Here is a 26,208-nt window from a genome sequence, read left to right on the forward strand (position 1 = left end):
AAACCATGACTCATTCAAATACAAAACATTAAAATCAAACTCTCTAAATACCTGCTTGGAATCTCACCCCTTCTAACCTGTGTTATACCAAAGAACTTCAATCACAAGATGGGGTTGGCAGTATTTCAGAAATGCTTTTCAACAGCACAAAAACCTTTTTTTGGAAACTAGGATTAGCTTAACACAAATATGGGTATGCAAAAGTAGGCACTGAGCTATGCCATATTTATTCAAGTGGAATTCTTCCAATATTTTCTGGAAGAGAAATACTTTTCAATAATGCCATTCTGTAGACCAACATCTTAGAGAAAATGCTTATGAGCATTCATCTTTTTTTTAATGATTTTTCTTGAGAAGAAAAGGGCATAAAAGTCTGATACCAAGATAAATCTCAGAATTTCTATGTAATTAATAACTGATTTCAATAAAGCTCATTTATTTTTTTTTAATATATGAAATTTATTGTCAAATTGGTTTCCATACAACACCCAGTGCTCATCCCAAAAGGCGCCCTCCTCAATACCCATCACCCACCCTCCCCTCCCTCCCACCCCCCATCAACCCTCAGTTTGTTCTCAGTTTTTAAGAGTCTCTTATGCAATAAAGTTCATTTAAAAATAAAATAAGCTTAGGATTTTTTTTCATGCGGAAGTTAGCTCCACTACCCTTTTTCCATCTTTAAAATCCTAGAAAAAATTCCTTTATTTGGATCTACAAACATCAAACTTCTCTCCTTCAGTTCATGCGCAGCAACATGTCATCAGTGAACTGTATCCACATACATTATCTGTACCGTAAGCCATTGACACGACTGTCTCCATCTTTTTACTGCATATTACTGCATACAAGCTATTTCTACCTTAAGCTTCTTCAGTCTGGTCTCTGACTTGATGATGGAATTGAACTGCATGTTCTCTCCGCTCACCCACCATCACACATAACACTAAACTCTTGTTGTTTCCTGGGTGCCCAGTGTCTGCCAGTTCTTTTTCTTGTTTGCCCCTGAAATCTGATAATTACCTGAAATTCAGTCTATCACCCAATTGGTCACCTCTTCATAAAGTCTTCTTTTAAAGAACTCATTCACTGGCAAAATTTCAACTCTCACTTGATTCCTAAAGCTTAGCTCCCATGGCCCGCTGGTCAATACCATTAAGTTATGGCCTTATCTAGATTAGAACCCACCATCTTGCCCACCAAGATGACTATTCTCATTCTTCATTGCTTTATTACTAAGTTCTGTCAATTCTTTCATAGAGTTTCTGAAATCCATCTCTTGATTTTTCTTTGCAATTACCTTTCATAGGTAATGAATGGTCTTATTATCATGTTGATGTCTCCCTGCCTCATGCCTGACATTGGGTGTCTCAAAAGGAGAGGTAAGACATAGGTTTCCATATGGGTGGGCAGTGATCTCACAAAACGTGGTTGAGAGTCTGGACGAGTGGGACATAGAAGGAAGGGGAATCAGTTCAAAGATACCTTATTGAGTTGGCCACCACTATGGGTAACTGATATTGGTTTTCACCAAGATGTTCTAATGACCTTATGAAATGCATCTTTGAAAATCCCTGAGGAAATATTGACGTATAAGTTCCTGTCCCTCTTTGATTAAAAAATGGCTCTACCGGCAATAATTGACCTGCACTTTCAGACTATACGTGCATAAGTGTGTGCAGTTCTGTTGGCCTTCACCATGACATTAGAGAAACTCCGGGCCAGAAGTGGTATGTAACTATTTTGAGCTTGTGTGAGTTTTGTCTAGCTGTATCTGTAAGACATGGGCAAAGAGTACTGGGTACCTTATAAAAGGCATGTTACTTGACTTGCTATGTATGTCTCTTATCTTTTTAATGCGATTCTAAATGTCTTAGTGGCATAAATCAATTCAATAGAGATTTTGACCCACAACTACTATCACCCCTCTGGCTCTGTCCCCAGTAATGTGAAAACGCTCCCCACCAACTACTATTAAACCTTGTGCTTTGAATTGTTTTCTCGTGATACTGCTGTGTTCTTATTACCTGATTTCCTTAAGACTATGGCACATCAAGGTACGAAGTCTGACCAGTTTACTACATAGTTCCTTGCTAAAGAAATAAAGAAAATGAGTAGACTGTCTAAAGTTGAAACACTGGAGTCATTACCTCTCATAGTCCAGTCAACTAACCTGAACTTCCAGACTATGTTTTGAAATCTTTCACCTCTGGATCAAAGTCAAATTGTTCAAGTGACTTAAGGTTGGTTTTCATAACATTTACTTATCTTTACATCCCACAACCTAGGAAGACATTTTTTACATACTCTTCTCTATTCTATCAAGATGGGCTGCAAGAAGTTGGCAGTTGTGTATTCAGTTCAAGTGGTGATGATACTCAAACTATGCCTATGTCCTACACAATGGTGTTTGTTTATAGAATGTTCTAAAAAAGGGTAGACATAAAACAAACTCCCTTTCTTTATCCTTTGGGTACAATATAACATCCACAAAAATTTATTGAGCTCTTTATTTACTGGTTAGTGGTTTTCAAAAGTTGAAGATAAAGTTAATAGAATTATCTACTCTAGTGGAAATCTGGGGAGTTCTTTTGACCAAAAATAAATGGCCTTAATGTTTTTAAATGAGGGAAGTTTGAGAATTTGAAAAATGTACTCATTCACTTAAATGTTCCTTGAGCACGCTATTGTGAAAAAGCACTATAAGATCTTGTTCATCACTTTAAAAACTGGTGCCTATATTTCTGCTTACAAAATACCAAATACACTCTTGCAAAACAAACAAAATCTCAGAAACATAAAAGTACCTGCTAACACTCAATCACTCAAAGATACTGCTAACCTCTGATGGATGTCTTTATTGCTTCTTTGGTGGAATCCACTGAACACTTTCATGGGAACAAATCAGAGGTTAGAAAAATTAAAAAAAAAATCTCTATTCAAGTAGACTCTACATTTTCCAGGTACTGAGATTATGTCTTATTCTTTATGGTATCTACCCCAAGAACTAACACATATTATATGCTAAAAAAAACGTTCACAGCAGCAGTTCCTGAGTCTCACTAAGACCCAAACCAAAACAAAATATATGAATAAGCTCTATTCCTCGGTGTCTGCTGTTAAAGAGATTTAGAGTGTTCAGTCGCATTAACTCTTTGGTGATCATAAAGGATGCTCACCAACCTTGAATAGAGTCTGTCTATGTTCACCTGAAGATGATAAGATTTGGTGTTTAATTAGGAATGGAATTTGGTGGTATAGGCAACAAAATATATACTGATGTGGTTGTTGAAAGTCAGGAATGTGATATCATTTGGAGCACATGTGGTGATGGTGTCAAATTCTTAACACTCTTTCATCCCAACTCAACCAGAGTAAGGTGAAGATTGATTTATCATATCAGCGACTCATTTTTCATACATGATAAAAAGGTGACTAAACTATAAAATTATCATCTTAATATTTCTACCAGGAAGTTCAAGTAATTGGAAAAACAAACCAGGAGACAAAACAAACAAACAAACAAACAAAAAGAAACAGAACAAAGCGCGTTATTTTTCCTTTGTTTGGGAATTACATGGAACTTTCCTTCAGAAAATGTTTTCTAGCAGTTATTTGTATGCTGGATCTGAACAATTAGACTGTTTTAATACAGAATATTTTCTCTTTTAAACTTAGTATTAAAAGGGACATGGTAGGGGTACCTTGCTAGCTCACTCAATAGAGCATATGACTCTTGATCTCAACGTTGTAAGTTGGAGCCCCATATTGGGTGTAGAGATTACTTAAAGATAAAATCTTTTTTTTTTTTCTTAAAGGACGTGCTAATCAATTCATAGGGAAGAGTACCTTTGCACCTTCCCATCTTTGCACCTTCAGTACATAAAGCAGATATTTCCGATATCTTGAAAAGGGTGAAAGTAGGTCCCACATTTGTATAACTAACTTCTTTTTGCCCTTAAAGAAATTAAACTAGTTTTTATGTTGATTTTGGCTACAGTTTTAATATGTAATCAAGTTTTATTATGAAAGAAGAAAGCAGACCTTTTGACTTGACAAACAAAGAAATAATAGGTCTGACATGGGAGACTTAGGGGGCAATGGATAGTGGTACCAGTTATTGAAATGGGGGTGTGTATAGAGACACAGGTTTGGGGGAGCTGGAGAATCAGGAATTCTGTGTGGTTATTTGATGTCTCTGATGACAGAATTCAACCTTGGTCTTGTGTCCCTGGCACTAATTTGTCCCTGAACTTCTGCCTTAGTCCTGCTTCTTATTCTGCTCCAGTATATCATAAAAAGTAAAAAATCTCACTTAGCTGTGCCCAATTCCCTTACTGGGGCTTGGCATCACCTCTTCCCTGGAGTGGCAGGTCAGGAGGGAGGACCATCATATAGAGACAGCCCATCCAGATGTTACTTCTGGTCTGTCTTCCAAAGCCCGGTCATTACTTTTTCTAGAACCCATGTTGAGCAGCTTTTTTATGGAACCCTCCACACTAAAATGATGGATCATCAGTCTTTTAGAAGTCATGCTCCTTTCTGATTTGTCTGTCTTGTGAAGATTCAGCTTTGTCCCAGCAAGTCCTGAGAGGGCCAGTTGTTCAGGTATAAGGACTAGTTTTCAGACTATTCATCTGTTAGCTGAAGAAAATAAGATGCTATGGGATACACAGACAATAGTATAATTAAAAATAATCATCAGGATCTTTAAGATCTCATCAGGCAGAGAAAACATATGCTATTTTGCCGCAATCACTAATTAGTGGTAGTTTTCAATAAGAGGCATTTCTGTTTTAAATAATGTATCTGAAAATGGAACAAATGCCACTTTTTAAAGTTAGCCTCAAAATAATGAAGGGTGAAGTTAGAATTATCAAGTTATTTGAATTGCACAGTTAACCACTAGAATAATTCAGCTAATTGACTCCATATCCCCTCCATTATCTTGGCAATTTAGAAAAATTAGTGGTTCCTTTCCTGAATTACCTAAGTAATTATGGTTGTAGACCTGAGCTATTGTCTTTTTATTGTAAATGATGTTCTGATTGGGTTGGTAATATTTTAAGTAACATTTTAGGGTTCAGTTTCTTTCATGGGGGATAGAGAAAATCCAAGAAAGAGGTCTTCTAGAACTCCATGTATTATGACAGATGCCAGGGACACTTTCCATATCTACAAAGCCCAAGTCAAAGCTAATGTTCATTCTGACATTTCATGACCAGCATTATAATTCTCAAGTATGTAAAAATTTTTATTAACTGGTTTTTTCAGTTTTATTTTAACTGGTTTTATTTTATTTTATTTTATTTTATTTTATTTTATTTTAGACAGAGGGAGAGCGGGCAGGGGAGAGGTGAAGAGGGAAAGAGAGAGAGACAGAGAGAGAGAAAGGGAGAGAGAATCCCAAGTAGGCTCCTCACTCAGGATGGAGCCTAGTATGGAGCTTGATGTCACAACTGTGAGGTCATGACCTGAGCCAAAATCAAGTGTTGGACGTTTAACCGACTAAGCCACCCAGGCACCCCTGTAACTGGTTTTAAAATGACTTAGTGGTTTGTCTAATTGAATATATTGAAATTATTTGTTAATAATCTTATTTCCCAAGGCTGTCTAACTAGTTCTTTCTTATGTATTTTGCCAGTCTATTTTCTCAACTAAATGGATGGATATTGGCCTTATTTTCCTCAGGTCAACTGTAGAATCAGTGAAGCATTCTTAGCTCTAGAATTTACTTCCCCTAGTGGTCCAACAAATGTAAACTTACTACCTTTTCAGAGATGGCACTAGTTTTCTCTTGGCAATGCTGAACACAAAAGGAATAATGTTCCACGTCAAATGACCACCAACTCAAGGGTTCTATAAATGCATTTTCATAAGCAAGATACAGGATATATTTTTAGAAATTAGTAAACAATTCTATTAATATATTTATAACAATTGTTTAACATTATAATAAATAAAACGTTTATTGACCAATAAAATAGCAATGGCCAATTTAAAGTAGTGAATTAATATGCATGTTTATACTCCATTGCATTTGTATATAGAACAACTAAGATATTTTTATTATGAGTAATGCTTTCCCAAGCAGAGTAAACCAAATATTTATCTGGGGAATTTAGGCAACAGAAGATAACTTTGGCAAATTATATGTTTTAAGCCAATTTGAAGAGAAGTTACTTATCTCCTGCAAGCAATATTGCTCATATGCAAATCTTCTGACCTATCTTAAATGCATTAGGATTTTGTTCACTCCAGCTTCAGTGAACTTGTGTAAAAGTCCATGACATTATCAAATGGCAAAAGAGATGATATCTATTGGTAAGATGTATTTTTCCCACTAACCCATAGTGGCCCTATAAATGCTTAACATTTATAAACAACTGATGACATGAGCGGATTACAAAAGCAAAGATATCACTTTTCTGTTTCTCTTCTGAGGAGCAAGAAGTCAAATGAGATGAAGAGGATATAAATAAAAAAACAGCGACAACAACAACAACAACAACAACAACACAGACAAAAGAAACTGAACCCAAACAAAACCACCATGAGTGACATCCCAGAATATCCACGGGATGTCAGGAAGAAATTAGGAAAAATAGAATCATGAAAGATGTTTGTTTTCTTGAGCCACCCAAATTATTTAGGACAATTGCAATGAATTCTAAGGCAAGCTTAATGCTCAGTAAGAAATTGATTCAGAAGAGTTAGGTCGAATATGAGCAAAAAGTGACGAATCAGCAACTGAATACAAGAAATGCTGATGCAGAAATTAAGCAAACTTGCTGAGATCTATGAAAAGGGTTTACATTTGTACTAAAAATCACCATAATTTCCCATGTGCTACTGGTGGCAAGGCAGAAAGACTAATTTTCAAATATCAATAATAATCACAAGGGTTTTTTTCGGAATGCTGTGCTAAGAGCTTCACCAAATTTACCCTGATTATTCTCACAGCAACCTGTGGGGATCTACTCAGACTCACAGAGCTGGTATGAAGATGATTTTAAACCAAAGACATTTGAGATTTAACAGATACAGGAAGAAGGCTTTTTGGAGCTTATCTAACTAAAGGCAGAAACTTCTGGGAGCGAGGATGCCATAAATCCCTTCTCAGAGGAGTTTTACTGGCCAGAAAAAGGACAGAGAAGAGAACGTGCATCTGCACCAACAAACATTAGCACAGACTTTCTTATCTCCCATTTGTTCCTCTAGAAACCCATCTGTTCTTTCCATAGAAGCCTTTTGTCCCTCCTCCTTTCCCCTTCTTAAGTTAGGCATATAAACCCCTGTCTTTAGCTGTTTGGAGAGTAACATTTTTCTCTTTGCTCCTACAACAAAGGTGAGTAAGAGTGGACTTTTCTCTTGCTAATCTGACTTTTTTCAGTTTAATTCACATGTCCCCAGCTAATGAACACAAGACTGTACGTAGAGGAAAATTTTTCCTCTGATGAACTAAAGGATGCAAGTAAATCTCAACTTCATTGTAGATGTGAGAAAACAGAGAAAATAGGAAACTTGCCCAAATTCACTGAACCTGAAGAGCCAAGATTCAAATACAAGGCTATTAATTTTACACTAGTAAAATTCATTAAGTTGTTTATAGTGGATCTAAAGGCCCTCCCAGCCCATGTGAACTGTCATCTCTTTCAAGCAATTCTTCCAAGACCCCACCATTACTGTCTTAATTCTGAATGCTTTGGCATTCACTGGGAAGGATGTTATTTGGATGACTGCAAGGTTTACCCAAATTATTCGGTAAAAGCAAAGATAAATGAAGCGTTTAATTTTACTTCCTTCACAAACTGGTTTCTAAGGTTGCTTATGTTTAACCATTAGAAGAAATTCCTTACATACAATTGGAAAATTGACTCAAGGTGAAAGAATCTAGCATGACTAAGACTTGCATTTGTCACATGGCGGTAATGAGGAAGTTGAGCAGACAATACACAGGACCTACACCAGCCAGAGACCAATGTCTCTTAACCCCTGGACATGCCCAGCCCTGCTATGCTGAAGAAACGGCCTTAGAACAGCTGTTGCTAGCAGCCATGAGGGACGGCAGCCAGCCAGGGTCATGGAGAATCAACTGCAGCTCCCAGATTAAAGGGGGAGTAAAGCCTGCGGAGGAGGAAGGGAGGTAGGACAGGGGGGTGAAGATGGAAACAAAGTCCCCTGTGATAGACACAGGAAAGGAAACCACCTGCAAAACACTAAAGTAGTTGGCACCGGAGACCTAACTGTGCTACAAGAAGGCAGGATAAATATTACTACCTCCCTTCACTGAAAACAATTAGGATTAACTAATAGGGATAGAGTTCCAGGATTTTTTTTTAAGTCAAGTTACAGAACCAAATGACATTATTTTTGTTTTTCAAAATCCTCTAAGTGGTATATATTTCCTAAGGGTACACAGAAATATCCATCTGTAAATACAAAGCAAAAGGGCTAGAAGGATATTGTGGAAGTCTACAAAGACCACCAAAGGGGAAAATTCAGAGGCTACTTAGTGAGGACTTGCTGGAGCAAGGGAGTCAGCCACCATCACTGATGTTTGCCAGAGACTCAAAGACAGGCAGTGGTGAAGAGTGGTGGAAGGGAGGGTTATAGGGGGAAAAAGAAAGGAAGAAAGCTTCAGGTATGCTGTGATTGGAAATCACTGGCATGGGACGCTAGAGACAGGCTAACTAGAAGTCAAGTGTTCCATGTGATTGGTTGGGAGAGCATAGTTGGCTTTCTCTGGTTGCTCCCGAGTTGGAAGCTGACAGTCATTGATCAAGCTCTGAGACTTCCGGACCAGTTGCTACACAGTTTGTGGCTTGGCTCATGAGCCTGCTTGCTGCGGAGGATTTGTGTCAGAGTTCTATTGACAGATATAGCCTGGCCCTTCTTTGTTGGCGTTTTCAGTCTCTCATTATGTACCTGACTGATGTTACTGGCACTGTTGGCAAGATGGGCAGGAGTAGGTTCATCAAGGTCTAAATTCTTTCTGCAATGTTTTCTTTTCTTGTGTAAGAAGAATACATTACTCATTTTTCACTTGTAATTTTTTTTTTTAATTCTGAAGCCAAATGGGAGAAGGATGTTAATTGTCATTTCTAAACCTTATGATGGGTTCTATTCTTATTTTACAGTAGAGAATACTGAGACACTAAGAACTTAATCCGCCCAAGGCCATACAGTTGAGAAAAAGCAGACAGAATTTAATTCCAGGTATACCTGATACTAAAAGCTACTGTTCACTGTGCCATGCTGCTGCTTACAAAAGTATAATTATTTTAACATTAACAGAGAGAATCGTCATTACCACTCACAAAACGTAGGCATAGACATGTTGGACTAGCACAATATTAGCATCTGTTAGCATCTGTTAGTACAATATTAGAATCTCCCTACCAGTATGATATTAGAACTCAGAAATAGTTGCTGCCCTTTTTCAAATTGGGTTTATGAAACTATCAAATAATAGTCTTGGATGAATTATTACAGTCCAATCCCTTGTATTTCCAGAAGACTAGCTTTGACTTTTGAAAAAGAGAGAGCATTTAAAATGCAGTTATAACCAATGATAAAACAGGATAGTAAGGAAACCATCTATTTCTCAAATAATTCCTTTCAGGGAACAATCTATCACCTATATTGCTGAGGAAATGGTGTGTACCAATTTCTCTCCTCTTTCTCAGGAGATGCTCATGAATTCATTTCCTGTAGGTTTAAAGCAGGGTGTGAACCACTTGACTTTTTCATGTGCTAATATAGCTAACCTAACTTTGAACATCTTGTTGATCAAGAGCTTATAAAGGTGTTATATTTACCTCTGGCTTAAGGAGTGCAAACCAATACTTGAAGGGCTGAACTCTTCTCTTTTTTAAAAATCTTTAATTGGAATCACAGGTTAGGATGACCTATGAATTAAAAAAAGAAAAAGAAAAGTAATTTTTATATCAGGTAACTGTAGCACTCACCTGAGACAACAGATTAATATCTATAAAAATTTTTGCTGTTTTTCTTGCCTTAAATATTACCTCAGTGATTCATACAATAATTCCATGTTTCACGGCATGAAGTACTACATTAAAATCATCTGGAAAGCTTAGAAAATTATATCAATGTCTTACCCCTTCCTGCACACACATCCAAAAAATTCTGGTTTAATTGGTCTACAGTAGAATCTCTATGTCAGTGTTTTGAGAAAGCTTACCAGGTGATTCTAGCCAGCAGCCTGAGTTCAACAGCACTGTTACAGACCAAGATGGTCAAAATGAAAAGGATTTCATGACGCAGTTGTTCATCCATCTCTTAGGGTCCTGGAAGGCTGACTCTACCCCTACCCACCCAGAGCCAGATCTAGCGGTGTACACATGACTCAGTTCAGAGTAATCCAGAGCATAGGGGAGCCCTCCTTGAGAAGTTTCCACCAGTCAATGGGAATGGATAAAAAAGTGTTTTTCCGGTACCTGTCTTAGGTTCAATAGCCGGGGTCTTACAAATTAGACTGACAAGAGACAGGGTAACAAGAAAAAAAATCCAGAAGTTCATTAATGTATGTGTTGCACACAGCTCAGTGGTGAATAACTCAAACGAGTGGGTAGAAACTGGGCTTATACTGCGTCTTAACAAAAGAAAACTAAATTTCTAGAGAAGTGACAAGACAAAGGAAAAGGGTTTTAGGCTGGCAAGGGTCGCAAACTGTGGGAAGGTAAACACATCAGGGAAACTAAGAAGATAAAGGCTAGTTAGTAAGGTTTGTTATATAGATTCTTCTGTTGCCATCTCTGGGCAGGTAACAGTCTAGAATTATCTCCGGTGACTAAGAATTGTTCTGCCCTTCCCAAGTAGAGAGGGGGAAACCAGAGAGTTCTTCTTTGTCTGACTTATCTCCATTGCTTTCAGCTTAAAATAATCCATATGCCAGATTGGCATATTTTAGGGTGGCATACTCCATCCTTTCAGAAGGAAGTCCTCTTTTCTGACTGTAAGCTGTAAGGACAATGTCAGGAATGACTTATGGTATCTTTACTACCACATGGAGAAATTTTTCACTAATAGGAGAGAATTGATTCTAACTTAACATACAAAGAGAAAGAGAATCTAAAGATTGAGAAACAGTTCAGATTTTCATTCAATAAATATTTATTTATGATATGTGTTGGCTGGTGACAGATGACTGACATTGAGCCCCTGGCTCTATCACTAGTGTCTACTAGAAGTTCTATAGTACTAGCTTAGGCTATTTAATTCCATTTTTAGTTGGTTTTCTTTTTTTTAAATATGGAATTTATTGTCAGATTGGTTTCCATACAACACCCAGTGCTCATCCCAAAAGGTGCCCTTCTCAATACCCATCACCCACCCTCCCCTCCCTCCCACCCCCCATCAACCCTCAGTTTGTTCTCATTTTTTGTCTCTTATGCTTTGGTTTTCTATTGCTTGTAACCAAAAGCATCCTGAAAAGTATAATAATCATTTAACATATTTATAACACCAGAACCAATTTTTGAAGTTATAGAAGAGCTCACCCCTTCCCAACTCCTGTTCTTCTAACCATGGGTTTAAAATCTTTGTGTGTGTGTGAAATATAACATATACAGAAAAGTATACAAAACACTGTGTGTAACCACCTCCCAATTCAAGAAATAGAATTTTACTAGCAACCAAGATGCTCTTTTGTACTATCGTCTCATCATTAATTCTTATACACCCATTGAAGGTAACCAGTGTTCTCTGACTTTTGTGGTAATCAGTTCCTTACATTTCCTTATAGGCTTACCACCTCAGTGTAGATGTCTAAAACACAAAATTTTGCCTGTTTTTGATTTTTTATATGATGGGAACTACAAAGTGTTTGTGTTTGACTTCTTTCAACATTACATTTGTGAGATCCATCAATGTTCTTGCATATAGCTGTAGCTAATTCATTTTCATTGTTGTATAATATCTTATTCTATGAATATGTAACAAGTTATTTATTCAGTCTATTGATAAACATGTGAATTGTTTCCACTTTTTGGCTACTGTGAATAATGCTGCTGTGGACATGCTTGTACATATCTCTTCATACACTTGGGCAAGCATGTCTGTTGGGCACATACCTAGCAGGAGAATCACAGAGTATCAAATATAATCATGGTCAACTTGGAAAAATACTGTCAACCTGGTTTCCAAAGTGGGTATAATAATCTAGATTCCTTCTAGCAATGGAAAGGAGTTCCTTTTGCTCTATATCCTCATTAAGACTTGACAGCTGCCTTCTTAATGTTTATTTTTGAGAAAGAGAGAGAGAGAAAGAAAGAGTTCACGAGCGGAAGAAGGGCAGAGAGATAGAGGGAGACCCAGAATCGGAAGCAGGTTCCAGGCTCCAAGCTATCAGTACAAAGCCCAACATGGGACTCAAACTCACGAACTGTGAGGTCACAGCCTGAGTCAAAGTCAGATGCTTAAGCGACTAAGCCACCCAGGTGCTGACATTAGCTGCCTTAAGTGTGCCTATCTAGGTAGGTGAGTAGGAATTTCACTTTGATTTTAATGAACATTAACACAATGACTAATGAAATTAACTATTTCTTGGTAGTTGACTGGCCATTGGATACCTCTTTGTTCAAGCCTTTTGCCTAATTTTCTATTTTGTTGTTTTGGCATTTTCATAGTGATTTGAAGGGAGATTCTCTGTGTACCTGAATAAAAGCGTTGCAAATATGTTCTCCCAGTTTGTCTTGACTTTTCACTCTTTTAATGGTGTGTTTTGATGACCAGAAGCTCTTAATTTTGACTTAATTTGACTTTACAATTAGCGTTCTTTGTGTCATGTGAAAAAAGTCATTCCCTACCGTAAGTTCAAAAAAATATTCTCCTTTGTGATCTTCTGCAAGAATTGTTACGGCTCTAAAATCCATCTGAGTTGATTTCTGTGTAAAATGTTAGGAAAGGATCATTTATCTTTTCCATGTGGAAATTGACTTGTGAAGTACCATATAATGAGATGATCCTTCCTCCACTATAGTGCAGGGACATGTTTTTTGTTTTTGTTTTTGTTTTGTTTTGTTTTTTTGTTTTGTTTTTCTATTTTATAAGTCTATTTTGTGTCAATACATCATAGGATTAATTACAATAACTGCCTAATAAGTCAAAATATCTATTCAGATAGGTTCTTCCACCTTGTTCTTTATGTGTATTTTGGCTATTCTTAACCTTTTGCACTTCCATATGTTATTTTAGAATCACCGCGTCACTTGTGCTGATCCCCACTTAAGTATCCCATGTAACAAAGCTGCTTAGGATTCAGACTGGAATTATACTGAACCAATAGACCAATTAAAGAATAATTATCTTCTTCATAACATGGTAGTCTTCCAATTTATGGGCAAAACATAGCCTTGTTTCTTTAGGACTTCTTTAAGGTCTCTAATAAAATGTGGTAAGTTTCCTGCATGGTATGCTTGCACATCTTTAGTTAGATCTAATCCATGGTTCTTTTTAATGCTGTTTTAAGTAGTAACATTTAAAAAAATATTTTTTTCTGATTTTTTGCCAGTATATAGAAATGCGGTTGACTTTTGCATATTGAGTGTATATCTAGCAAACTTGCCAAGCTCACCTTTTATTTCCAGTACTGTAACTGTAGATCCTCTTGGATTTTCTCTACAATCACATGCATTCGGACTATGAACAATGACAGTTTTAGTTCTTCCTTTCAAGTATTCCTTCATTCATTCATTTTCCTTATTGTTTTGCTGGCTAGAATTCCTATACAATGTTGAATAAAAGTGTTCAGCATAATAACATTCAATTCAATATAATAAAAGTATGTGATATTCTTGTTTCCTATCTCAAAAGGGAAGCATTCCATATTTTAAGTATAAATATAATGCTTAATGTAAGTTTTTTACAAATGTTTTATCAGATGAAAGAAGTTCCTTCTACTTTTAGTTTACAAAATGTTTTATTCACAAATAGCCGTTGAACTTTTCTGCATCTATTGAGATTATGATACAATTAACTATTCTTTATTCTGTTAATCTGGTTATTTATATTACATTTCTAATATTAATTCAGGATTTAACTCATGAAATGAACACAATGTGGTCATCATGCATAAAATTTTGCATTAATATTGATATATTATCTATGTGTGAGATAGGATTTTTAATTTCCTATCTTATTATCTGCTTGTAAGGTGCGAGTACCAAGATTGGTCTGGCTTCAGAAAACAAGTTGATGTTTACTCTTTTTGTCTTCTCTGAATGATCTTGTGTAATATTGGCATATTACATTGGCATATTCTACTTTGGTAGAAGCCTGGCCCTAGAATTTTCCTGTCAATGTAGTGATCTAGGGTCAAGTTGGCTAATCTTGTTCACATCTTCTACACTTCTGCCGAGCACACATTACACACTTTTTAAATTTGCTTGTTCTGTTACCAAGAGAGGTGTGTTTTTGAATCTTAGTTCTTTAGTTAACATCAATTTATGCTTTATATATTTTGATGCTATATAATTACACATAAATATTTTTATATCTTCATGATGGATTAAAATGTTTATTATAATGAAGCATACATGTTGTTTCTAATAATACCTTTTACCTTGAAGTGTACTTTCTCTGATATTTATATCATTACCTCAGCACCCTTTGGTCAGTGTTTGCATTTTTTCTATCCTTTTAGTTTTTTTGCATCCTCACATTTTTAAATACCATGCTTGTAAACAGTACAACATTGAGTTTGTCTTTTAATGAAGCACTTATCTCTTCTACATTTAATGCAGCTAACGGTATATTTATGTTTAAAATTATTTTAGGTAGTGTTTCTATTTATCTTGTATCTCCTTTCAGCCTTCATTTGGGTTTTTTATTTCATTTTTCCCTCTGTATTACCCTGAAGGTTATATAGTCTTTGACTATTTTTGTAAGAATATTCCTAATGACTGGAACTCATAAGATTGAATTATCAAAGTCTACTGTTATTTAATAGATTCACCCTCTTCACAGACAAGGCAAAGTCCTTAGAAAACTCACTTAACACCTGACTTATATCCCATTCTTGTAGGTATTTTAATTGTCTCTATATTTCCCCCTAAGACTTTATTATTATCATTATTATTATTATTGCTTTATACTACCAGTATTTTTATATTCCCTTCCCCCATATTTGCCACTTTCATTGTCTTTCTTTCCTTCCTGCATTTTCAACCTTCTGAAATCATTTTATATGTATCTAAGGAACTCTCTTTAGTATTTCCTTTAAATCAAGTCTGATAGTGAATTCTCTTAATTTTTGTTTGTATGAAAATGTCATTTTGAAAGGATGTTTTCATTGGATATATAATTCTAATTTGGCAGTAATTTTCCATGAACACTTTGAAAATGGTATTCTGTTATTTCGTAGCTTATTTATTTTTATTAAAATGCCAACTCTTGGAAAGCAGTTGAATGCTTGTTCCAAAAAAAAAATAAACATAGAATTACCATTTGACCCAACAATTACACTCCTAGGTATACACCCAACAGAACTGAAAACAAGTACTCAGATACTTGCACATCACTGTTTAGAGTAGCATCATGCATAATAGCAAAAGATACAAACAACCTATGTGCGTATCAAACAATAGATGAATAAACAAATGTGGTATATACATACAATGAAATATTATTCACTCATGAAAATTAATGATGTTCCGATATATGCTGCATCCTGGATAAACCCTGAAAATGTGCTAAGTACAATAAGCCTGTCAGAGAAGAACAAATATGGTATGATTCCATTCAAATGGAATGTTTATAACAAGCCAATTTATAAAGACAGAAAGTACAATAGACATTAGCAGGGTCAGAGTGGGGGGAGAAGAGAATGGAGAGTAATTTTTTAACCGGTACATAGCTTTGGTTTGAAATGATAAAAAGGTCTGCAAATGGAAAGCAGTAATGGTTGCACACCATTCTGAATGTCATTAACACCACTGCATTGTAGACTGAAAAAGTAAAAATGGTAAATTGTATGTTATATGTATTTTATCACAATGAAAAACAAAAAGTCAGCTCTCAAACCGCTTGTTGCTCTTTAATGCAATACTTCCCGCCCCTCCTCACCTCGCCCTCCCCCCCAGCTGCTCAAAAATGTTCTTGTTTTTGAGCTTTTTTTTTTTTTCTTTTGCTTTGATGTAGTTCTATTTTTGTTCTTCTTGCCTACAGTTCCTAAGCACCTTGAAACTAGAGCATCATGTCTTTATTAGCTTTGAAAAGTTCTTGGTCGTTATCTCTTCAAATATGGCTTTTGTTCCTCTCTTCCTTTCCTTGCCTTCTGGGACTAAGAATCTGAGACATTCTCACTAGAATGAGATACTATTTCCCATCCTTTTCTCTCTCTAAACTTTATTTTGGATACTTTAATTTTACTAATTTTCATTTCAACTGTTTCTAAGTTTTCCATGCTTCATTCTGCAGTTTGTGACCTATATTCCACTTCACAAAATCTCTACATGATGTGTCTGTCTATTCAGTTCTTAATTTCAGTTGTTTTCAATTCTAGAATTTCTAGTTGTTTCTTCTTAATTTTTAAATTTTTAATCTTTTACTCTCATGAAAAGTAGTAAGTATAATCAGATAAATACAGCATGTGTCTGATAACTTCAATGTGTACAAGTTCCTGTGTAACTCTTCTACTGTTTCTATTGCTTTTTTACAATACATCTATTTTTTATCCCTGTTGTCTTGCTTCCTCACACAAAATTGTTTGTAGAAATAATCCTGGGAATACTGGCAATCCAGGATCACCTCAAAACAATCACAGACAGAGGATTTCAAGCTGGTGGTAGTCCCTGAAAACACTTGTCTCCTTTCTGGCTCTCTTTTTCTTCTAAGCGATAATACTTGGTTCCCAACTTGATAATGAACAAATAGTTTACCACCACCTCTGTTTGGTGGGAGACTTGGATACTCATCTCTATGCATTTAAGGGCTTACTCTAGGCTGCAAAACCATGAGCCAGCCACTTCATTTCTGTTCCTAGCAGAAAAGCAGCCCCAGTGCCTGGCCATTTCCTTAGTTCTCATCCCTCCAGATCCTAGCTTGATAATTCATCATTATGTTGTTAACTTTGAGATACCCACGTGTTTTTTTCTTAAATAGCTTTTTAAGTTGTCCTAGAAGGAAGGTTGATTAAAATTCTCCAACATATCAATATTTAGATGACCAATTTAGACCCAATGTTTCATACTCTTTGAGAAATTCCATTCACACAAAACTTAACAAAGAACCTCATGGGTAAAAGTTTGACTGCATTCAGAGGAATAAATTATCCATTTTTAGAGTAAACCCTCCCAAAAATTCAATGTAAATTTTTTACTGTGAGCAGTGTGTTATAGAAGGGACAAGTTGCCTGTCACCTACTGTTAGCATCAAATAAATCAGAGCTATTTGGCTCACAGACCAAGATTTCTTACTCTGATTTCCAAGAGTGAGATTAAGGATGAAAATGTTCCAGAAAAACTACTTAGGAAGACCTTCCTTTTTCTTTTTATTATCTAATTAATTTTGCATATTTTATTTCCCAGCAGATATGCAGCTCAAGCTTCATTTTCTTATCAACTATTATAAAAGCATGTGTGAAGAGCAACCCATAATAATTTTGAGAAAGTTTCTGGGAGACTTGGTAGGAAAGCAGAATAGCCATTTAATCCTGTGTTCTATACCAGGGGCCTATCAGGGCTCTACATCAGCAACATATAGACCCTCAGTGAGATCAAGGCCAAAGAGTGTTTTGGTATGGCCTGCAAGTTATGAATGGTTTTTATATTTTTAAAGGGCCATGCACACACCCACAAAAAATCAAAGCAGCACATGTAACAGGTAACATACATTATCCATCTATTTACAGAAAAAGTTTGCTGATCTCTGTTCTATATCATCTTGCCAAGACGTTGTGAAGGTTCTGAGAATTTTACCCTATTTGCAAGCTAACAATTTAGCTTGTATCATTTCATGGATGGTGGCAGAAGACATGAGACTCTAGGGTCAGAAACAAAAGACTTTATTTTTCACAGTAATAGCAGTCATGAGATAATCAGCATTTACATCAGTTCCCTAAGCCCCAATTCCCACAGGGCAACATGAAGATAGCCAGGTAAAACCTGCACACACAGTGGCTATGTTACAAGAGAGAAATTCAGGGAACTTGAGCTTAAGGAACCTGAACCTTCTATAATGGGCAGTTGAGCATACCTGCTCTACTCCCAAGGAGACATTATTTCAATATTCAAAGGCTGGTTGCTATACAAGCATTCAAGAAAAAGAGTCTGGAACAAAGGCAGTCAATGTCTCTGCTTGCAAGACATGTAGGAACACAAGAGATCCAGGGAGAATGGTCTTCCAATAAATCTAAACTTGTTATCTACAGCTACCACCTTCAGCATGTTATGGTATAGCTTTATCATTCCAAAAGTTGACCTGAGCCAAAAAAACTGTTAAAGTATTTTCAGTATTCTCTTAAAAACCAGAGGAAACATATACATAGAAATTTCTTAAAGCAGTTTAAAACCTTAACATTTAAAAAACTATTTTCGGCTACCTTAAAATTTCTGATATTCAGAAAGGTTTATTTCTGACAGGGTCCAGGGAACTGATGAATTACTCTATATTTACCTTCTAACTACCTTCTTAACTGACTCCTACATTTTATTTAGTAGAGGCATAATTTAGTGTTCAACTTTTAGTACTACAGCCCAAAATGTTTTTAAGTTATCTGAGAATTAATGAGAAATATACATTTTAGATAAGAAATTCAAACATGTTAAGGACACTTTTAATGTATGATTTAATCTGTATTATAGTTTTATTTACTTTCTTGAAGTAGAGCCAAATAAGTAGTTTTCTCACAGCACTATAAATGCAACCATATTTAAGATTAAGATGCAGTTTAAAAAAAAATCGTAAGATAAAGTTTTACAAGGCTATAAACTAAATAACATTCAGTTAAATACATAGCAAGCTGCTTTATTGAAAACAATAAGCTTTGTGAAATTGGGAATCTTTTAGAGAAACTGGGTCATCTTTAAACGACAGATTATGGGACAGTTACAATTCCCTCAGTCCGACGTGAAACTTTCTTAACCCCCAAAACCAGAAGTATGAGGTCTAATCTAAACTGGCCTGAGGCTTCCATTATACAGGCCTGAGCTGAAGAACTCTGGAGAAAGTAAGATTAGTTTGAGGCAATACAGAATCATGTGTTTCCAAATAAGAGGAACTATCTGGTGGCTTTGAGTTCCTAGCCTACTGAACAAAAGCCAAATATAAGACTTGATTTTACACTAGCTAATTTTACACAGTAAGTTATAGGAAGCTTAAAAATATATATGAAACAGGAATGTAAACTAAAAATGTTTTGCATGGTTGGTTGCTACCCACTACTTATAAGTGTCACTATTTAGTCTTGTTCAGTCACATATTTTTTTTAACAGCTTATTTATTTTGAGAAACAGTTGGGGGGGAGGGGCAGAGAGAAAGAGGGAGGCACAGAATCTGAGGCAGGGTCCAGGCTCCAAGATGTCAGCAGAGAGCCTGATGTGGGGTTCGAACTCATGAAGCGTTAGATCATGAGCTGAGTCGAAGTTGGATGCATAACCGACTGAATCACTCAGACGCCCCAGTCTCTTATCTTAATTTGGATTGAACTACAAGTCATTTTAGCTTAGAACTAAGTCTGAGCTAGGTTCATATGGATTGTTTTTATGTACGCAAATAATAACTCATTTGGTTGTCCTTAAGTGTATTGAGAGTCTTCATCTACTGTCTTTTAAATATTCTATTAAAATATCTATTATAGGCTTTCTAAGGCAAACATAAACTCCATATAAGTCAATTTCATTTCATTTACTATAAGACAAAGCTTAACCATGAATAAATTGTTATTAGAGATGCTTAAACTTCTGACAGCATTTGATAGTGTTTCAGATGAAGTGAGGACATGTAAATTGAAGGAAGGTTGGAGAGAAGGTATTTTCTAACTTCTTAGGGTACATACTTCATGTCTGGTAAGACATTGTCCTTTACTCATAACCCTTGCCTACCTATAGACTTTTAGGACTAGTGAAGGAAGAAAGAGTAGTCATTTAAATGTTAAACAGATTTTTGTTTAAAGTGATTACATTCATCATATTCATGATCTACAGTGGTTCCTAGATGAAGTTCACACTTAACATGTCTTTGCAAAAGAGAGAAAAAAAAGGCTGAGCTATATGTGAGCTAAATTTAGGTATGTTTATATATATTTACAAAGCAAATGACAACATATGAAATAGGCTTCTAAGCAATTTGCATGTACAACCTGAAAATCATAAAGAAGATTAAAATTTATGTACAAAAAAATAGAAACAAAGGGTAAAAATTAAACACAAAATAGTAAAAGTATTTGCAACACATAATAGGCAAAAATGTTAGTATCTTTAATTTGTAAAAAGTTTTACAAATCACTAGGAAAATATGCACTGGCCCAATAGAAAAATAGGCAAAGGATATTAACATGCAGTTGACAAACAAATGGAATCATGTTCAACTTCACTCATAATTAAATAAATGCAAACCCAAGAAAATTATATTTTCAACTATCTGAAGAGCAAACAAAGTAGTCTGGGGCACCTGGGTGGCTCAGTCGGTTAAGCATCTGACTTCAGCTCAGGTCATGATTTCATGGTTCATGGGTTCAAGCCCCACGACACGCTCCGTGCGGACAGCTCAGAACCTGGATGGAGCCTGCTGCAGATTCTGTGTCTCCCTCTCTCTCTGCCCCTCTCCAGCTTGCTCTCTCTCTCTCTCTCTCTCTCAAAAATAGACATTATTCTGATAATATACAATGCTGACAAATAGTCATTGATTAAAAGGTAAACTGACACAGTTATCTGGAGGGCAATTTTGCAGTATCTAGAAAAATTTAAAATGCTTACACATTCTGAACCAAAATTCTACAATTAAAAATATATCCAATGAATAAGTTCTCAAATATTATGAGGTATGGGTTCGATCTGTGCTGACAGCTCAGGGTCTGGATGGAGCCTGCTTCAGATTCTGTGCCTCCCTCTCTCTCTGCCCCTCTCCAACTCGCTCCGTGTCTCTCTCTCTCTCTCAAAAATAAATAAACATTATTCTGATAATATACAAAGCTGACAAATAAGCATTGATTAAAAGGTAAGTTGACACAGCTTTTTGGAGGGCAATTTGCAGTATCTAGGAAAATTTAAAATGCTTACACACTCTGAACCAAAATTCTACAACTAGAAATCTATCCAATGAATAAGCTCTCAAATATTACGAGGTATATATTTCAGTGTATTTACAGATCCATCATTGGTAACAATAAAAACTTGGACATGCCCTAAATATCTGTCAATCAGTCTGCCTGGTTAAATAAATCACCATATACCCAACCAATGCAATATTATTACATTATTAATACTATGTTAATATAACATACCATGTGTGACACATAATGTATTTTTAATTATATGTTAATAAATATCATTCACATTAAGATACCTTTTTAAACAAATGACAGGAAAAGAAGTGAATTCCATTTTTTCTAAATGGTATTTTAACTTTTATTTTATAATAAAATACAATACCATAAAGTTTGTTTTCCTCACTGAAGAAACTTTCAGCAAATATCTGAAGAGATGGTAAAGAACCTTAAAAATAATGCCATTCTTGGTACAACGGCTTCACTTGGACAAGACTTTGTCATTCATGGTTTCTATCTTCTATAGATATATGGTGATCTATCAAAGGTAAAGAGCATACCTTGTGAACCAGCAATATCCTCCTAAATATAGACCCTACAAAAACTTAGACACATATTCACCATGACGTGTATAGTAAAATGTTCACAGCAGCAATGTTCACAACAGCAAAAATGCCAAAAATGAACCTGGAAACCACCAAAATATTCATGAACAGCAGAATGGCTCCATCAATTGTGGTATATCCATCCAGGGTAATACTACAATGTTGTGAAAATAAATGCACTACAACACATACAACAACATGAATCAACTGCACAAACAGATGCTAAGATGAGGCAAGACACAAAAAAGCCCCTGCAGCATGAATCCATTTATATTGTTTGGGGATGCACATGTATACAAAAAAAAATCAAGGAAATGACTCTCACTCTACGTGGAAGTAGGACAAAAGGGTTGTGATCTGGAAGGGACATACTTGGGGGCTTCTGGGGAATGGGCAATGTTATGTTTTGTGACTTAGATGGTGACTTATACAGATACTTGCTTTGTAACTTTTATCAAAACGTATGTATGTCTTCAACGTTTCCCTATATATGTGTTATATTTCATAATAAAAACTGCAAAAATAACACAAAGCGTTCCAAACTATTCTGCATCAAAACTATGGTTCACACAGACCAACAATGATTCCAAAGGATATCTTATGCTAGTTGCCAAGGAGTCAAAGGCTTGCAGAATGAATTCTAAGGTTTAGGCATTTATAATCCCAAAATAAAGTACAGAGAAACTGACTATGAAAGTGTGTTCACTCTTATGTGGATCCTGAGAAACGTAACAGAAACCCATGGGGGAGGGGAAGGAAAAAAAAAAAAGAGGTTAGAGTGGGAGAGAGAGACAAAGCATAAGAGACTGTTAAAAACTGAGAACAAACTGAGGGTTGATGGGGGATGGGAGGGAGGGGAGGGTGGGTGATGGGTATTGAGGAGGGCACCTTTTGGGATGAGCACTGGGTGTTGTATGGAAACCAATTTGACAGTAAATTTCATATATTAAATAAATAAATAAATAAATAAATAAAAAAGAAAGTGTGTTCAAACCATCACAATAAAAATCAGTACCAGTACTAAGAATAGATTCTGCATTTAGATGAGAATATAGAATTTCTGATTCCTTCTTCATGATTAGATCTTTAATATTCATTCCTAAATCAGATATAGGTCATTCCTTTTCAAGATACTATATTTCCTGGGGTGCCTGGGTGGCTCAGTCGGTTAAGCGTCAGACTTCGGCTCAGGTCACGATCTCACAGTCCGTGAGTTCGAGCCCCGCATCAGGCTCTGTGCTGACAGCTCAGAGCCTGGAGCCTGCTTCAGATTCTGTGTCTCCCTCTCTCTCTCTGGCCCTCCCCCCTTCATGCTCTGTCTCTCTCTGTCTCAAAAATAGACATAAAAAAAAAAGATACTATATTTCCTGATGAATTTACTTCATAAATTGCAAATCCACTTAAACACTCATACTAATGTATACTTCCAGAGGACATGGGTGGCTCAGTCAGCTGAACGTGTTTGACTCTGGATTTCTGCTCAGGTCATGATCTCACAGTTCACAGGTTCCAGCCCTGTATCAGGTTCCACGCTTACAGTGTGGAGCTGGCTTGGGATTCTCACTCTCCCCCTTTTCTCTGCCCCTCCCCTGCTCTTTCTCAAAATAAGTAAATACACTTTATAAAAATTATAATAATATATCCTTCATTATTGCTCATATTCACCTAAACTGCACAGAAAGAATCTGAGAGCTGAACAAAAGAACTATATGAAATATGCCCAGAGAATTAAACTCATCTGGTTAAAAAAAAAATCTCTTTTCAACTCACACATCATATTCAAGTATGTGGTAGTAGAGATGGTGGAGGAGGAGGAAGAAAAGATCTGAAGTGCTATGGCATGCACACGTGCGCGCATATACACCATTTTGCAAGAGGAAAACTCCTTCAAAATGTTAGCTATGTGTTAATTTTCACTTGATGTTTCTAGGTACATCTTCGGTTCCATATTCAATATAACCACCATTTTAATACTAGTATTAAGATGTTTTATAGCCCTTTAAAATGCATGTGTCTACCCACTGGCAGGACTCCTCATAGAAAATACCAGAACTCCACAGGTTTTGGCTGGTCACATGAATGCCGAGTAAAAGGTATTTCCCAACCTGCTATGCATAGTGAAGTGCCTACATCTTGGTCAACAGGATGTGTGTGTGTGTGTGTTTGTGTGTGTGTGCGCGCGCGCGCGTGCATGTGTACATGCGTGATGCTAAGAAGTTGGTTATTTTCCACTCTCTAGTTCCCCCTTTCCACTGACTGGAAAGTAGCAACAAGTGAAGCAAGTGCCTCTGCCCCAGAGATGAGAGCCTCCTTCCCGGTAAGAATGGCAGAGCTGCCTGACAAGCTTGAGACATATCGTTTCTGGAATGTTGTCTGAGTAAAAGATATGTATCTTACTTAAACATTGAAATTTGAGGATACTGTTAAAGTTGATTCTCACATAAGAGCCTAAGTACTCAAGGTAAATTATTTGTAGAAAATTGTTAAACCATTGCCTCATCCTAAAGCACAAATAAATGTTGTAAGAGTTAGGGGATTAAAAATAAAACCATAAATTGAAACATATAAACATATTAATTTTATGTACATGAGCCCATGATGGCAAAGACCTGTCTAAACATTACATCAAAGGCAAAAATCACAGAGAAAATGGTTGAGATACTTAATGGCAATACATTTTTAAAATAACTGAATGTCAACACTACATGAACAAAATTATAATGCAACTGAAAAATGAAAGAGAATCAATTTAGTTTAAGGCTTATGCACGTGATATATAAACAGTTCTTAAAATCGATTAGTAAAACACATCAGTAAAATGGCAAAGAACGTTGTCTAAATACTGATTCTTGGTTGCAAGTCATAGGAACCAAACCATGGTTAACATAAAGTGAATTATGTGTAAATTATGGGAAGTCTAAAAGGAAGGACCAGATTTAGAAAGGACAACAGAAATAGTTTAGGAGGGTTTTGGCAGCATGAACTACTATGCAGTTTTCCCTGAATGCTGCCACTGGAATGAATGGGCAGGTCTCTGGAAACAGGCAGAAATGGAAGATGGCATAGAGAAGGTTGGCTGGGAAGTGCTCTCAGGAGATACACCCTCAATCAAATGAGGAAGGCAGGACTGGGCAGAGGGAGAAGCAGACGCACAGTGAGGATGCAGCTGAAGCCTCAGCCAGTCCTACAGGGTGCTCATTAGAGTCCCAAATAGAATGGTGGCCTTAGTACTGTCCCTTTAGCTAGTCCGGCCTTGGACTTTGGACTGCTCCCAGGCAAGGCAGTTCTCTCCAGAGGGAGGCACTGAGGCATGAGCAGCTAATAGTCCTAGCAACTGGACTTATTTTCTGACTTTGCATCATTCAAAAGTCAAAACTCTTGGGAGAGCCAGATGGTACATTTGTTAATGTGCTCACAATTGGCTGGGGTAGGCAAGGTCCTTGAATATTATATCCTTCAAAACTGCACAGAGCAGTCATTCCCATACCCTGCAAAAAAAAAAATGTATTTATATGCTATTACCACAAAAATGCAGGATGGAAGCCAGACTTCCAGGATACATCAACAGTCTACTATATATACACCAAGAGGCAATTCAGATATATGTATATAAGATTAATAAACTTTAACAAGTTCACCCTCACCAGCAATCAATGATCTGAAAATTAAACCATTTTTTGCTAATCAGATTGACAAAGATAAGAAGATTCTTCTCAGAATTTGTAAGGGTGGAGGGAAACAGGCACTCAAGTAGAATGCTGATAGAAAAATACACTGATAAAAGCTTTGGAAAATCAATCTTGGATTGTATGCCAGAAGCTTTAAAAATACACATACCTTGCAATTTCACTTCTAGGAATTTATCCTAAGGAAATAATAATCAATTATGAAGAAAGACATATGCACAAAGCAATTCAGTATTGTTTGTTATATTCATAAAGGAAGGAAATAAACATCCAAAAAAAGGATAGATTCAGTAAATTATGATAAATTCAAATGAAGAAATATTATGAAGCCATTAGGAATAATACAGTTGCAATATATTTATATATACAGAAAGATGTTCACGTAATTGGTAAGTTTTAAAAATTACAAAAGACATAAAAATTGTTTAAGACCAAAAGGTAAATGTTATATTAGGGTGATGCATTACAAGTATATTTCTTTTATATTTCCTATGACTTCTATATTAAACATATTACTTTTATAATTAGAAAAATGTCTAATTAATGGACCTCATAAATATGAAACTTTTAATTTACATTCTAAAATTTCATGTCTTTGGAAATTGGTGGAAATAGAAGTATACTTTCAGTTCAAATTTCTTAAAAAACTGAAAACATTTTTTGACCAATCAAAAGAGTTGACATTTGGTGC

The 26,208-nt window shown here is 36.0% G+C and overlaps 1 long non-coding RNA gene across 1 annotated transcript in view; it reads right to left on the reverse strand.

Annotated features, from left to right (window-relative positions):
* The window catches only part of LOC125934866 (uncharacterized), a 266,270-nt gene that overhangs the window by 232,147 nt on the left and 7,915 nt on the right, over positions 1-26,208 (reverse strand). The window contains exon 2 of the long non-coding RNA XR_007461552.1: positions 9,819-9,908. This is a non-coding gene — a long non-coding RNA (uncharacterized LOC125934866). The remainder of the gene's footprint in view (positions 1-9,818; positions 9,909-26,208) is intronic.

This window comes from Panthera uncia, assembly GCF_023721935.1.
Source record: "Panthera uncia isolate 11264 chromosome A1 unlocalized genomic scaffold, Puncia_PCG_1.0 HiC_scaffold_17, whole genome shotgun sequence".
Lineage (NCBI taxonomy): Eukaryota > Metazoa > Chordata > Mammalia > Carnivora > Felidae > Panthera > Panthera uncia.